The sequence below is a fragment of the Coturnix japonica genome, chromosome 1 (genome assembly GCF_001577835.2).
Source record: "Coturnix japonica isolate 7356 chromosome 1, Coturnix japonica 2.1, whole genome shotgun sequence".
NCBI lineage: Eukaryota > Metazoa > Chordata > Aves > Galliformes > Phasianidae > Coturnix > Coturnix japonica.
The window spans coordinates 130,567,906-130,581,295 of NC_029516.1; the positions used below are offsets into that span (position 1 = coordinate 130,567,906).

General features: G+C 43.0%; 1 protein-coding gene across 5 annotated transcripts in view; it reads right to left on the reverse strand.

The window, feature by feature from the left end:
* FARP1 (FERM, ARH/RhoGEF and pleckstrin domain protein 1) overlaps positions 1-13,390 on the reverse strand; it is a 196,241-nt gene that overhangs the window by 175,237 nt on the left and 7,614 nt on the right. Inside the window, exon 2 of one of the 5 annotated variants that reach the window (XM_032442026.1) lies at positions 2,377-2,469. The exons of the other annotated variants lie outside the window; for them this stretch is intronic. The gene's annotated coding sequence lies outside the window, so the exon portion shown is untranslated. The remainder of the gene's footprint in view (positions 1-2,376; positions 2,470-13,390) is intronic. 5 annotated transcript variants of the gene reach the window in all.

Genomic DNA, 13,390 nt, shown 5'->3' on the forward strand with positions numbered 1-13,390 from the left:
CTTCCTTGAGATGCTGGCAGTGTTTGTCAGCAATCCATCTGTTTAGCTCCTCTCGGATCACCTTCTTGGGTCTAGTTGCCTTGGCTCAGTGATAACCCACTAACACCAACACAGACACCAAGACGACCTTTCAGTGACCCTCAGTGATTTACAAAGAACAGCTCTGCCCTTCACCAAAGCACAGCTCCATCCAGAACACCAACACCAGGTATTGATGTCCCACCTCATGTGGTAACACTGCATCACCGCAATGCACTGCCTCAAAGCAAAGCTGGAGAAGCATCTAGGAACACATCTCTACTCTAGTTCTTGGTACCTCCTCTCTTTCTCTCTCTCCATGTCCCTGAGTGCTGATAACTCTAAGAACATTTAGTGAAGAAGAGCACCACTGCTTAGATTCCAAATACACAAAATGAAGCACGTCTCCATGGATGTTTCACTATTCAGTAGCTTCACGGTGCTAGAAGGGATCAGAACACATGACTCCAGACCATTCAACATCAGGTAATTTATTATTCCAAGCCCACTTTTGGCCACCTAGTTCAACTGGACAGAGAATGGCCATTAAAAGTCATCATTTATAGTTTACTATAAGCACTCAGAATCATGCTGTTTCAGTCATGGGATCCACCACCAGCTATGTGCATTCTAGGTATAACAAATATCAGAAAAGCAGCTTTCTTCAGTATGGCCATACATGTAGTTCAAACAGAAAATATTTGAAAACTCTCCTACAAAAGGAAGAACAGGCCAGTTTTTCCCCTCAGGCCAAAAAGCAGATCAGTACTTACCCTATTCAGTGCTTCTGTGCTTTCAACACCAGCTCTTCCCAGTTTAGTACAAACCTATAGTCAAAACTCAGCCTTAACAACTTCCTCTGTATTACAGACCCTTTGAAGTTAATGTCAAGATATATTTGTCTGCTCTGGGTTTTTTTTTTCAGCCCCTGAAATTCCTTTCATGTTTCCCATTTCAGCAGCTTATGATCCTGGCATTTTTCAAACAAACCCTATGAAGGAATGGAATGCTGCACCAAGCTTCACAGCCCTCAGCAAGACCTACTCACCAGCAGGAAACTTCACCATGGCAGTTCACATTTTGCCTAACAGCAGACACGGTCTTGAAATGGAGTCTTTATGTACCACTGCCTGAAAGGTTATTTCAGAGGTAGTGACTCTCTTGCTCTATTTGCTTCTGTATACAGCATCTAGATTTTGCTCCTCTTATGCTGTTATATGCTCAACACAGAGCATCTACCAGGTGTCCTCTGCAATCAAGTCGTTCTCTCTCCCCCCCCCCCCGCCCTGTATTCAGATTCAGTGGGCAAGTCAGAGTGCCCTAACAAAGATGTTTTCCAGGGGAATTTGCTAAACCCTTCTGGTAACAGTATCAGAACAATGACTGCCATAAAACGACACCATTTTTATACATGCTCCTTTGTGCGCTTCAGAATTCATTCAGCCAAGGAGTGAGACAATGAAGCCAACCACCAGCAGGGCTCCAACTGCTCAGCACAAGCCTGCAGTTTCCTAAGAGCTTTGTTAAGAAAAACATCTTTCAGAGACTATTGTCTCACCTAAACAAAAGGCTATTTAACTGCACTCTCATTTAACCCAAATGAGAAGCTACTGTCACACCAGGCGTGTTTGAGAGGGCCTGTGACTAGCTATAAATCATGAATGCCTATTCTGGGAACCACCGCCACAACTATGACAATCCCTTCTAGATCCAACCACAGAAGGAGAAAGTGCTGGAATCTTTGAACTGATACAGGAGGTCAGCAAGCACATCTTTGCTAGGCTGCCCAACTTTTGGTATCAAATAGTATGCAAGCAAAAAATCTCATTACTGTAAAATAAAAGCTTGGAACCACAAGGGAGAAAAACTGGAGAAAGGAAGGTGAAGAAGGGCATGGGAAAAACTCCGTGAAACTATATGACTTCCCATCAGATCACCAAGAGTATTCCTTCATTGCCCAACTTCACTGAGACCAAAGGGCAAAACAGCCCCGGACTATAAGGATGAACAGAGACTGACATGAGATTCTTTGTTTTCAGTCTTGCCTTGTAGAAGAAACCTCTAAAAAACACAGGGTAGAATCGATTTAGACACCAAACATAGTTTGGTCATACTCACAAAAAGCATTCCTAGCCCCTACAAAGGAAACTTGAGCTCAGGAGTATGAAGGGATCTGCTGTTGCTTATGTAAATGGCATTTTTGCTCTAACAGGTTTTAAAATAAACTGTCTGTTCCCTTCCTCAAAAAGTTGAGGTTATCACAGCAAGGAGACAAGTAAAAAATAAACATGCCCACAACAGCCTACAGTTTCCAGGAATTGTGCTTGGAAGGATCGGCATCTCGGTTATTTTACTCACCCCCCAAGAAGTGAAGTGGCAGGAAATTCAAGTTCACATGTATAGGGGAAAGAAATCTCATCTGAATACACAATCAGCCACGCATCAAGTAGTCTGCAGAAGAAAATGAGGTGAAAGTCAAAAATAGGCACAAACGAGCAAAGGTTTGTGCCTCTCATACTGAGCTCCCCAGACTAGGAGTAGAAGGAGAATTATCACAGGCCTTGCTTGGAAACAAATGGAGTATGAGTATCACAGAACCACAGAATCGTAGGGGTTGGAAGGGACCTCTAGAGATCATCGAGTCCAACCCCCCTGCCAAAGCAGGCTCCCTACACCACGTCACACAGGTAGGCGTCCAGGCTGGCCTTGAATATCTCCAGAGAAGGAGACTCCACCACCTCCCTGGGCAGCCTGTTCCAGTGCTCCATCACCCTCACCGTAAAGAAGTTCTTGCGCACATTCGTGCGGAACTTCCTATGCTGAAGTTTCATCCCATTACTCCTAGTCCTGTCCCCATGCACTACTGAAAAGCACATTTCGTTTGAAAGGAACTATATTGAAAACACTATGATGTCCAAAACATCATCTTAAAAATGCATCAGAAAATGAAATAATAATAAAAAAAAAAACAAAACCCTCAAACATGATCACTATTTAAAACAAAATGATTTATTATGCAATGGAAAGATTAAGGTTTGGAGAACATAAATAATATTTTTCAATTCAGTTGCTGTCAAATGTAATGAAATATTGAGGTAATCTATTAGGTGTCTAAAATACCCACCCATTTATAAAATGTCTTCAATCAGACAGCTGTAATTCTTTATGTATTTCAAGTGTTAACGTACATAATCCCAATTTTCTCCCATCTGATTATCTTGTTCACAGATTAAAAAAGGATAAAGGAAGAAGTAAAAGCTCCCCTGCTTTCCAAGCTGCCAAATGAATTTTCAATCCTGAGTTTACGGTAACCGTAAAAACCAGAACTTTATCCAATGTACAGATACCAACATAGAGATCTAAAAAAATTAAGGGCAGCTCTCCTTTAGAACTTATATATTTTAATTGATTGTATGCAATGAAAAGGTGCATTTTTGACCTGCTTAGTTCGGCTGTCACTCATCCAAAGCTTCTCATTTAAGTGAAACTAATAGGTACAGGTAAGGCCCCTGCAGCAGTAATTAACTATGGTTCAAGTTTAATTTGCCAGCTTTATTCTTAACAGGATGTTTTTAAGAAAAGATGTTTAAATTATTTTTTATCTGCCCTGGAGTCAATCTGCTTCTTACCTTCCACAGCTGTGTCTCTTCCCAAGCTCTGTATTAAACTTTGCAGCCATCTCACATTGCTCATTTCAAGTTAATGTTTCCAAGCTGCTGCCTCCATACTGAAATAATTTGACTGGAAATCCTAGTGAAATACTAGAGAAGTGCTGCCAGCAATTGCAATCTGACCTCCCGTTACAACTTAAACATAAAAAGTTCAAACATTTCTCCTCTGGTTTTCTGATACTTTGCAAAAATCCTCATTTCAGCTGCCTTCACAGCTGGGTAACACAGAACAAGACAACGAACAAACATTTTGCTTTACAACCAGGAGAGTCCCAATCAATCGATGCACAAATAGTCCATAAGAATGAAGGAACCCTTCAGGAAAGGGGATGTTTCCCCAATGGTTTGGAAAGAAATCTTAATGCTTTTTGTGTTTCTGCTTCTGTGGAAACATGATTCAGTTTCTGCTTTTGGCATACTGGGGTGTATTAAAAAGAGTGTGTCCAGCAGGTCGAAGGAGGTGATCCTCCCCCTCTACTCTGCCCTGGTGAGGCCTCATCTGGAATATTATGTCCAGTTCTGGGCTCCCCAGTACAAAAAAGACAGGGATCTCTTGGAAAGAGTCCAGCAGAGGGTCACTAAGATGGTGAAGGGCCTGGAGCATCTCCCCTATGAGGAGAAACTTAGGGAACCGGGTCTGTTTAGCCTTGAGAAAAGAAGGCTGAGAGGGGACTTGATCCAGGTTTATAAATACCTGAGGTGTGGGAGCCATACTGGTGAGGCTGGTCTCTTTTCAGTAGTGCGTGGGGACAGGACTAGGGGTAATGGGGTGAAAGTACAGCATAGGAAGTTCTGCACGAATGTGCGCAAGAACTTCTTTACGGTGAGGGTGACGGAGCATTGGAACAGGCTGCCCAGGGAGGTGGTGGAGTCTCCTTCTCTGGAGATATTTAAGACCTGCCTGGACGCCTACCTGTGTGACGTGGTGTAGGGAGCCTGCTTTGGCAGGGGGGTTGGACTCGATGATCTCTAGAGGTCCTTCCAACCTCTACAATTCTGTGATTCTTCTGCAGGGACTGAAGATGAAGTTGTGTGCTGCAGCATGAGCTCCAGCCTTTCTGAATGATGGTGCAGAAAAGGAATGTCTCGAGAGGAGATATGATCATCCAGAAGAAAACAGGAAAAAATATGTGTTGGAAGACATCCTAGCAAGGGGCATGGGATTCTTCCCTCCCTGTTGCCCCTTCAAAAAAGACCACACAAAACATTTCTCTGCATAGAAAGGGACATTTTCTGCAGACATCAAGAGAAGGACCTACAGAGCAGTATTACCTTCTCAAGTACTTACACTATGAAAGTGAAGATGGTGCCTGCGGTACCACCTGCAAGGTAACACTTTGGGGAAGTATGAGCAATCCCTGGATAGCAAGCAAGCAGCCTGTTTACGCACAGCAACTCATACACAGAATGAAAGGCTGACACCAGGAAGTATGTTAAGTACTAGCTATGCTAAAGCGAACCCTAAATATGAGCCAGCTTATTTTCTAGCCTTGCAATAACTTTGATAAGCTCCCACCCTTCATTGATTAGCCAAGAGCCATCCACAACTCTCCTGTGTTTGCTCTGATGAACCTCTTGTTTCATTCCCACTTACCAGACCTACACTGTGTTCTCCGTATCATTGCCTTAGAAAGTTCAGCTTCCAAGTGAATGACACTTCTCTTTCAGTGAGTCAAGTTTAAATAAAACTGCTAGTAAAACCACTGAGCTTATTACTAAACAAAGCAGACGCAGTCACTGCCCTGGCATTTGCACCCTTCTTGCAACTAAGCACGAGTCTTGCAACTATTGCTACAAGCAGTTAGTCAGATTAAGGGAACACTAACTATACGTGCAGCTTCAGAAAGTCATGGCTTGGCTCACATCTGTCTAAAGTGCTTAAGATGGGGAAACCAATAAGCAACAGCTACCTAACTATGAAGCTGATAGATATTTTAAGTTAAAGCATCAGGATTATTTTTATTAATGAAAGATACTGTTAAAAATGAAAAGTACGACCATTCCTTCCATGTAAAGTCTCTTCCCCTCAGTAAATTCAAAGCAAGAAAGACCTGCAGAGCAGCCAGACGCAATACAGCTTTAAGGAAAAATAAATAATGTGCTGTTGCATCCCTCGGCTTGCAAAGTTACTCTGACTTTCTGCATGCTCTGCAAAAACAAGCTGTCCTTTGGGCAGTTCTCTTAATGGATCCGGTCAGTAAGGAGCATTCAAAGTTGCATCTATCTAATAAAGAAAAATCAGTGGTCGTCTTAGTGAGGAGCATGTACTGCCAGGCAGCAGAGAACCTCTGATAACAGATACAGGGAACAGTGGCACCTTCCTCAATTCCACTAGCAAGGTCAAGCTTGCTTGAAGGCTCTTAGACTGCTCGGAGGTATGTAAATGAACTCCTTGTTAGAGGCAGTTCTTTAACAACAAGTCTGATGCTTTAAATTTTTCATAATCTTAACACATCTCTAATGTCATCTGTGCTCCATGTCAGTATGTTGTTCCCCTTTTTACCTCCAGCATATCCAAGAAATAACAAGATGCACTTCTGCCATCAACCTTCAGCCCAGAAAACAGAGACATGCTGACCAAAATAGGTCACCGTGGATCTATGCCTCACTAACACAGATAAAATGACTACGTCTGTGCTAACAAAAGGGAACCTTGAGGTTATTAATCACAGTCTGCTTTAGCTCAGCGTAAAAATAACACATAACTCCATTTCCAAGAGAAAAAGCAGCACAGACTGTTTTCTATTAAAAGAAAAATAGTTGCTCGAGCAGAAATATTAACATCCAGAAGCCAAAAGAGAGACTGACAGATCTAATGATCCAGTAACTAGGTTACACGTGATCCTTCCGAAAGCCAATTAGCAAAAAGCCCCAGCAGTGCCCAGGCAGGGCTCCTTCTGAAGGTAACAACCCCTATGCCAATGCTGGGCAACCCCGAGCAGAACAAAAGGGAACAGGAACAGCAAGGAACCAACCATTCAAAGGGGTACACAAAGGATGTGGTCTGAAAGTCGAATAGGAACTCTGAAGATGGAGGAGGAATCCGAGAAGTTTTACAAAGGCCAATTTACCAGAAGGAAAAAATCCCCAACAGTAACATCGTAAACTACATGGAGTAGAGTGTTTCGTTTTGTTTTGTTTTTCTTTTAATGGAAGCAGTGGTATTTATGACATCTGAAAGAAGCCTGTATAAAAATATCAGCCCTTATAGGGAGCAACCTTGAATCAGCTTTTGGATACGCAAAAGACAATTCAGGATGACTGCCAAAATTCCTACAAAGACTGGCTCAAGTTTGCAGTTCCCCAAAACTTGGGTTCAGCGCTGAAATACAGCCCTGCAGGCAATGGGAAGGAGAAGCAGGAACCTCACTCTACAAACTGCTGAACACAAATTTAAATAGATAATATCAGTGGTAATTAGCAGTCACAATATAACGTCCGGCCTACTGCACAGTCAAAGATACGTGGTTACTCTTCAAAGTTAAGCAATAGCAAAAAAATATTGACTAGTGAATCTATGGAAAAATGAGATGGATTTCTCTCAGTGGAAAAACAAATGATCAAAAAATCAACCACAATCAGAGACATCACCAGCCAGCTTCTCTTGACAGCGGGTAACTGCTCCACATCCAGTGCATGTGCAAGAAGAACAAGGTGTATTGAGAACTTGCATGATAACGTGCAGCACTGAACCATCAAAACCTCAGACAAGCCTTTGAAGATTTGCATTCTTTACTTACTGTTAAGAAAGCAGGAAGAAGAACAGAAAGGGAGAAGCGTTCAAAACTCACAGAGCTACACTTGTTGAAGATGTAGAACAGCCAACAGGTTCCAAGGCTCTACACCAACAATTGCTTTGGCTGTCAGCTTACTGAAACTTTACCAAAAACTAACAGGGAACTTACAGGGAACTTACACCCAGGAGGGGAGTAAACTCTTCGAAAGGGCTGACAATAGGAGGACACGGGGAAATGGTATTAAGTTAAAAGAGGGAAGATTTAGGTTGGATGTTAGGGGGAAGTTCTTTACTAGGAAAGTGGTTAGGCCCTGGAACAGGCTGCCCAGGGAGGTTGTGGATGCCCCGTCCTTGGAGGTGTTCAAGACCAGGTTGGACGAGGCCCTGGGCAACCTGATCTAGTAAATGTGTATGTTTGGTGGCCCTGCCAGGCAGGGGGGTTGGAACTACATGATCCTTAAGGTCCCTTCCAACCCGGGTCACTCTGTGATTCTGTAACAGCGTGTCTTTCCACCTCATTTGTCTCATCGATGGAAAAGGCTTACACAGATATTATGGTCAAACACTACAAAAGGCTGTCACAGATGGTAAGTGTATGAGAAAAAATGCACAAGAAACAAAACTGTGTGTAGAATCCAAGAAGGAAAAGCAGGTAAATGTTATACACATAATCAGTACCACCAGGTTTGGAGAACACTGAACAACTCTTACTATCTGAAAATCTCATTAAAATAGCACCAATAGAACCCTCCTTTGTTAAAGTTTCGATCTGAATTATCGAGTGTTATAATTCTTTGCCTTCTGTTTCAAGAAGAAAAGCCGTATGCTTGTTAGTTTCCAGCGATCAAATACATTCCCTAATCTCAGTCTTGCAGTTACAATGGTATTTGGTGTATTTTTGCTCACAAATTGTCATTAAAACTAACACAAGGTAATGGCTCTTCTCAGGCCTTCTGGCAGCAGCACACATGATGGGCAGGAGAGAATCACAGAATCGTAGGGGTTGGAAGGGACCTCTAGAGATCATCGAGTCCAACCCCCCTGCCAAAGCAGGCTCCCTACACCACGTCACACAGGTAGGCGTCCAGGCGGGTCTTGAATATCTCCAGAGAAGGAGACTCCACCACCTCCCTGGGCAGCCTGTTCCAGTGCTCCGTCACCCTCACCGTAAAGAATCTCAATTTACCTCATGCTCTTCTCTCACCTTCAAAGAAATTCAACTCCATTACCAAATCAGAAAAAAAGAAATGTGCTACTAAACCAGAGAGTACAAACACATGAGAATTCTGAGGTGGGGAAAGAAGGGAGAAATAAAGGGGAGACAGAAAAAAACATGTGCAAAGCAATAGGCTCAAACACCCCGTGGCATATATTGCCATGCAACTTTAATACATAAGCAGAGCTCCCTTCCAATGATGCATTAAACACCTCGCCGCAGCCAGGTGAGGCTGCAGGGAAAGCAGGCAGTGAGCAGGCACTCTTTGGCCCCAGCTTGGCAGAGAACTGCTCCAGCACAAGCACCCTGCTTTACAACTCCTTTCCTATGACCACACGACACACATACAAGACAAGGTCCTCCAGACGAGCACCCTCAATGCTGCGATTCCTTGCCCTGTCCCTACAGCATGAGGAATATGATTAAACTTTCCCGACAGGAGAGCACTAAACGCACACTATAATTTAAACAAAACTATGCTGATGATCTCGGTGCAATTACTTCCGATTGGTTTGAGTCTTTATTGTCCCCCGGAGCTCTGAGCTTCACAGATAAAAAGGATCCGGCCTTACTGGAGGAATACCAAAGAACGAGTTACGAAACCTTCCTTAAACGCTTCCAAAGTGACCCAACTAGCTTTTCTTCCTGACAGGGTTCCAATTAAACTTAGCCTGGAAGTCTAATGAAAAAACAGCCTTTTCCAAGACTTACCATAAACAAGCTAGCTAATGCTTAGAATAAACGCAGCCATTGGTTAACGCACACACAAATTACAAATTGCTGCAGCGTATTTTATTTCACATGAGTCAGGCAGTGCCAAAAGTCTTCAGGAAACTTTTCCCCGGCTGCTATCATATAATCCAACCCTCCAGCACTTCAGCCTTTCCAAACTTGAGCCAAGCTGTTGCTTGATTGCAAAAGGAAACATGCACACGAGCACAGTTGGGTTGCTTGCTGTGATTTGGATATTGTATGGGAAACGAAAAGCAGATATTCTTAATCTGCTCCTGGGAATGCCTCTACAAGAAAAGAAAAACTGGAGTTACTCACAAATATCCTCTAAGTCCTATTAAACGTTATCAGGTTGGTTGTATAATTAATTTCCAGATATTAATTTCATTAGGCTCAACCTACTTGCAATGGCCAGACCTATTATTCTGATTAATTTTCTCTTCCATGTCTCCAAATCACATTTTCCTTGCCAAGCTGGAACTCTTCTCCGATCCCATTCTCTAAAAGACACCCTGCTCCGAGCTTAACCCAGAAAAGCCAATAATGCAAAGCCCTACAATTTCTAGAAGCAGTTTGCATCTTCCTGCAGATGAACGCATAGATGTGGAGCTACCATTTTCCCTTCCCTTCAGTCTTTCCTGAAGGACAGGCAACCAGAAACATCCTCAAAAACACAGATTTCTGCAGAGATTCCAAGCCAAGAGATGAAGACGGAGCACTGGAACAGGCTGCCCAGGGAGGTGGTGGAGTCTCCTTCTCTGGAGATATTCAAGACCCGCCTGGACGCCTACCTGTGTGACGTGGTGTAGGGAGCCTGCTTTGGCAGGGGGGTTGGACTCGATGATCTCTAGAGGTCCTTCCAACCTCTACAATTCTGTGATTCTTCTGCAGGGACTGAAGATGAAGTTGTGTGCTGCAGCATGAGCTCCAGCCTTTCTGAATGATGGTGCAGAAAAGGAATGTCTCGAGAGGAGATATGATCATCCAGAAGAAAACAGGAAAAAATATGTGTTGGAAGACATCCTAGCAAGGGGCATGGGATTCTTCCCTCCCTGTTGCCCCTTCAAAAAAGACCACACAAAACATTTCTCTGCATAGAAAGGGACATTTTCTGCAGACATCAAGAGAAGGACCTACAGAGCAGTATTACCTTCTCAAGTACTTACACTATGAAAGTGAAGATGGTGCCTGCGGTACCACCTGCAAGGTAACACTTTGGGGAAGTATGAGCAATCCCTGGATAGCAAGCAAGCAGCCTGTTTACGCACAGCAACTCATACACAGAATGAAAGGCTGACACCAGGAAGTATGTTAAGTACTAGCTATGCTAAAGCGAACCCTAAATATGAGCCAGCTTATTTTCTAGCCTTGCAATAACTTTGATAAGCTCCCACCCTTCATTGATTAGCCAAGAGCCATCCACAACTCTCCTGTGTTTGCTCTGATGAACCTCTTGTTTCATTCCCACTTACCAGACCTACACTGTGTTCTCCGTATCATTGCCTTAGAAAGTTCAGCTTCCAAGTGAATGACACTTCTCTTTCAGTGAGTCAAGTTTAAATAAAACTGCTAGTAAAACCACTGAGCTTATTACTAAACAAAGCAGACGCAGTCACTGCCCTGGCATTTGCACCCTTCTTGCAACTAAGCACGAGTCTTGCAACTATTGCTACAAGCAGTTAGTCAGATTAAGGGAACACTAACTATACGTGCAGCTTCAGAAAGTCATGGCTTGGCTCACATCTGTCTAAAGTGCTTAAGATGGGGAAACCAATAAGCAACAGCTACCTAACTATGAAGCTGATAGATATTTTAAGTTAAAGCATCAGGATTATTTTTATTAATGAAAGATACTGTTAAAAATGAAAAGTACGACCATTCCTTCCATGTAAAGTCTCTTCCCCTCAGTAAATTCAAAGCAAGAAAGACCTGCAGAGCAGCCAGACGCAATACAGCTTTAAGGAAAAATAAATAATGTGCTGTTGCATCCCTCGGCTTGCAAAGTTACTCTGACTTTCTGCATGCTCTGCAAAAACAAGCTGTCCTTTGGGCAGTTCTCTTAATGGATCCGGTCAGTAAGGAGCATTCAAAGTTGCATCTATCTAATAAAGAAAAATCAGTGGTCGTCTTAGTGAGGAGCATGTACTGCCAGGCAGCAGAGAACCTCTGATAACAGATACAGGGAACAGTGGCACCTTCCTCAATTCCACTAGCAAGGTCAAGCTTGCTTGAAGGCTCTTAGACTGCTCGGAGGTATGTAAATGAACTCCTTGTTAGAGGCAGTTCTTTAACAACAAGTCTGATGCTTTAAATTTTTCATAATCTTAACACATCTCTAATGTCATCTGTGCTCCATGTCAGTATGTTGTTCCCCTTTTTACCTCCAGCATATCCAAGAAATAACAAGATGCACTTCTGCCATCAACCTTCAGCCCAGAAAACAGAGACATGCTGACCAAAATAGGTCACCGTGGATCTATGCCTCACTAACACAGATAAAATGACTACGTCTGTGCTAACAAAAGGGAACCTTGAGGTTATTAATCACAGTCTGCTTTAGCTCAGCGTAAAAATAACACATAACTCCATTTCCAAGAGAAAAAGCAGCACAGACTGTTTTCTATTAAAAGAAAAATAGTTGCTCGAGCAGAAATATTAACATCCAGAAGCCAAAAGAGAGACTGACAGATCTAATGATCCAGTAACTAGGTTACACGTGATCCTTCCGAAAGCCAATTAGCAAAAAGCCCCAGCAGTGCCCAGGCAGGGCTCCTTCTGAAGGTAACAACCCCTATGCCAATGCTGGGCAACCCCGAGCAGAACAAAAGGGAACAGGAACAGCAAGGAACCAACCATTCAAAGGGGTACACAAAGGATGTGGTCTGAAAGTCGAATAGGAACTCTGAAGATGGAGGAGGAATCCGAGAAGTTTTACAAAGGCCAATTTACCAGAAGGAAAAAATCCCCAACAGTAACATCGTAAACTACATGGAGTAGAGTGTTTCGTTTTGTTTTGTTTTTCTTTTAATGGAAGCAGTGGTATTTATGACATCTGAAAGAAGCCTGTATAAAAATATCAGCCCTTATAGGGAGCAACCTTGAATCAGCTTTTGGATACGCAAAAGACAATTCAGGATGACTGCCAAAATTCCTACAAAGACTGGCTCAAGTTTGCAGTTCCCCAAAACTTGGGTTCAGCGCTGAAATACAGCCCTGCAGGCAATGGGAAGGAGAAGCAGGAACCTCACTCTACAAACTGCTGAACACAAATTTAAATAGATAATATCAGTGGTAATTAGCAGTCACAATATAACGTCCGGCCTACTGCACAGTCAAAGATACGTGGTTACTCTTCAAAGTTAAGCAATAGCAAAAAAATATTGACTAGTGAATCTATGGAAAAATGAGATGGATTTCTCTCAGTGGAAAAACAAATGATCAAAAAATCAACCACAATCAGAGACATCACCAGCCAGCTTCTCTTGACAGCGGGTAACTGCTCCACATCCAGTGCATGTGCAAGAAGAACAAGGTGTATTGAGAACTTGCATGATAACGTGCAGCACTGAACCATCAAAACCTCAGACAAGCCTTTGAAGATTTGCATTCTTTACTTACTGTTAAGAAAGCAGGAAGAAGAACAGAAAGGGAGAAGCGTTCAAAACTCACAGAGCTACACTTGTTGAAGATGTAGAACAGCCAACAGGTTCCAAGGCTCTACACCAACAATTGCTTTGGCTGTCAGCTTACTGAAACTTTACCAAAAACTAACAGGGAACTTACAGGGAACTTACACCCAGGAGGGGAGTAAACTCTTCGAAAGGGCTGACAATAGGAGGACACGGGGAAATGGTATTAAGTTAAAAGAGGGAAGATTTAGGTTGGATGTTAGGGGGAAGTTCTTTACTAGGAAAGTGGTTAGGCCCTGGAACAGGCTGCCCAGGGAGGTTGTGGATGCCCCGTCCTTGGAGGTGTTCAAGACCAGGTTGGACGAGGCCCTGGGCAACCTGATCTAGT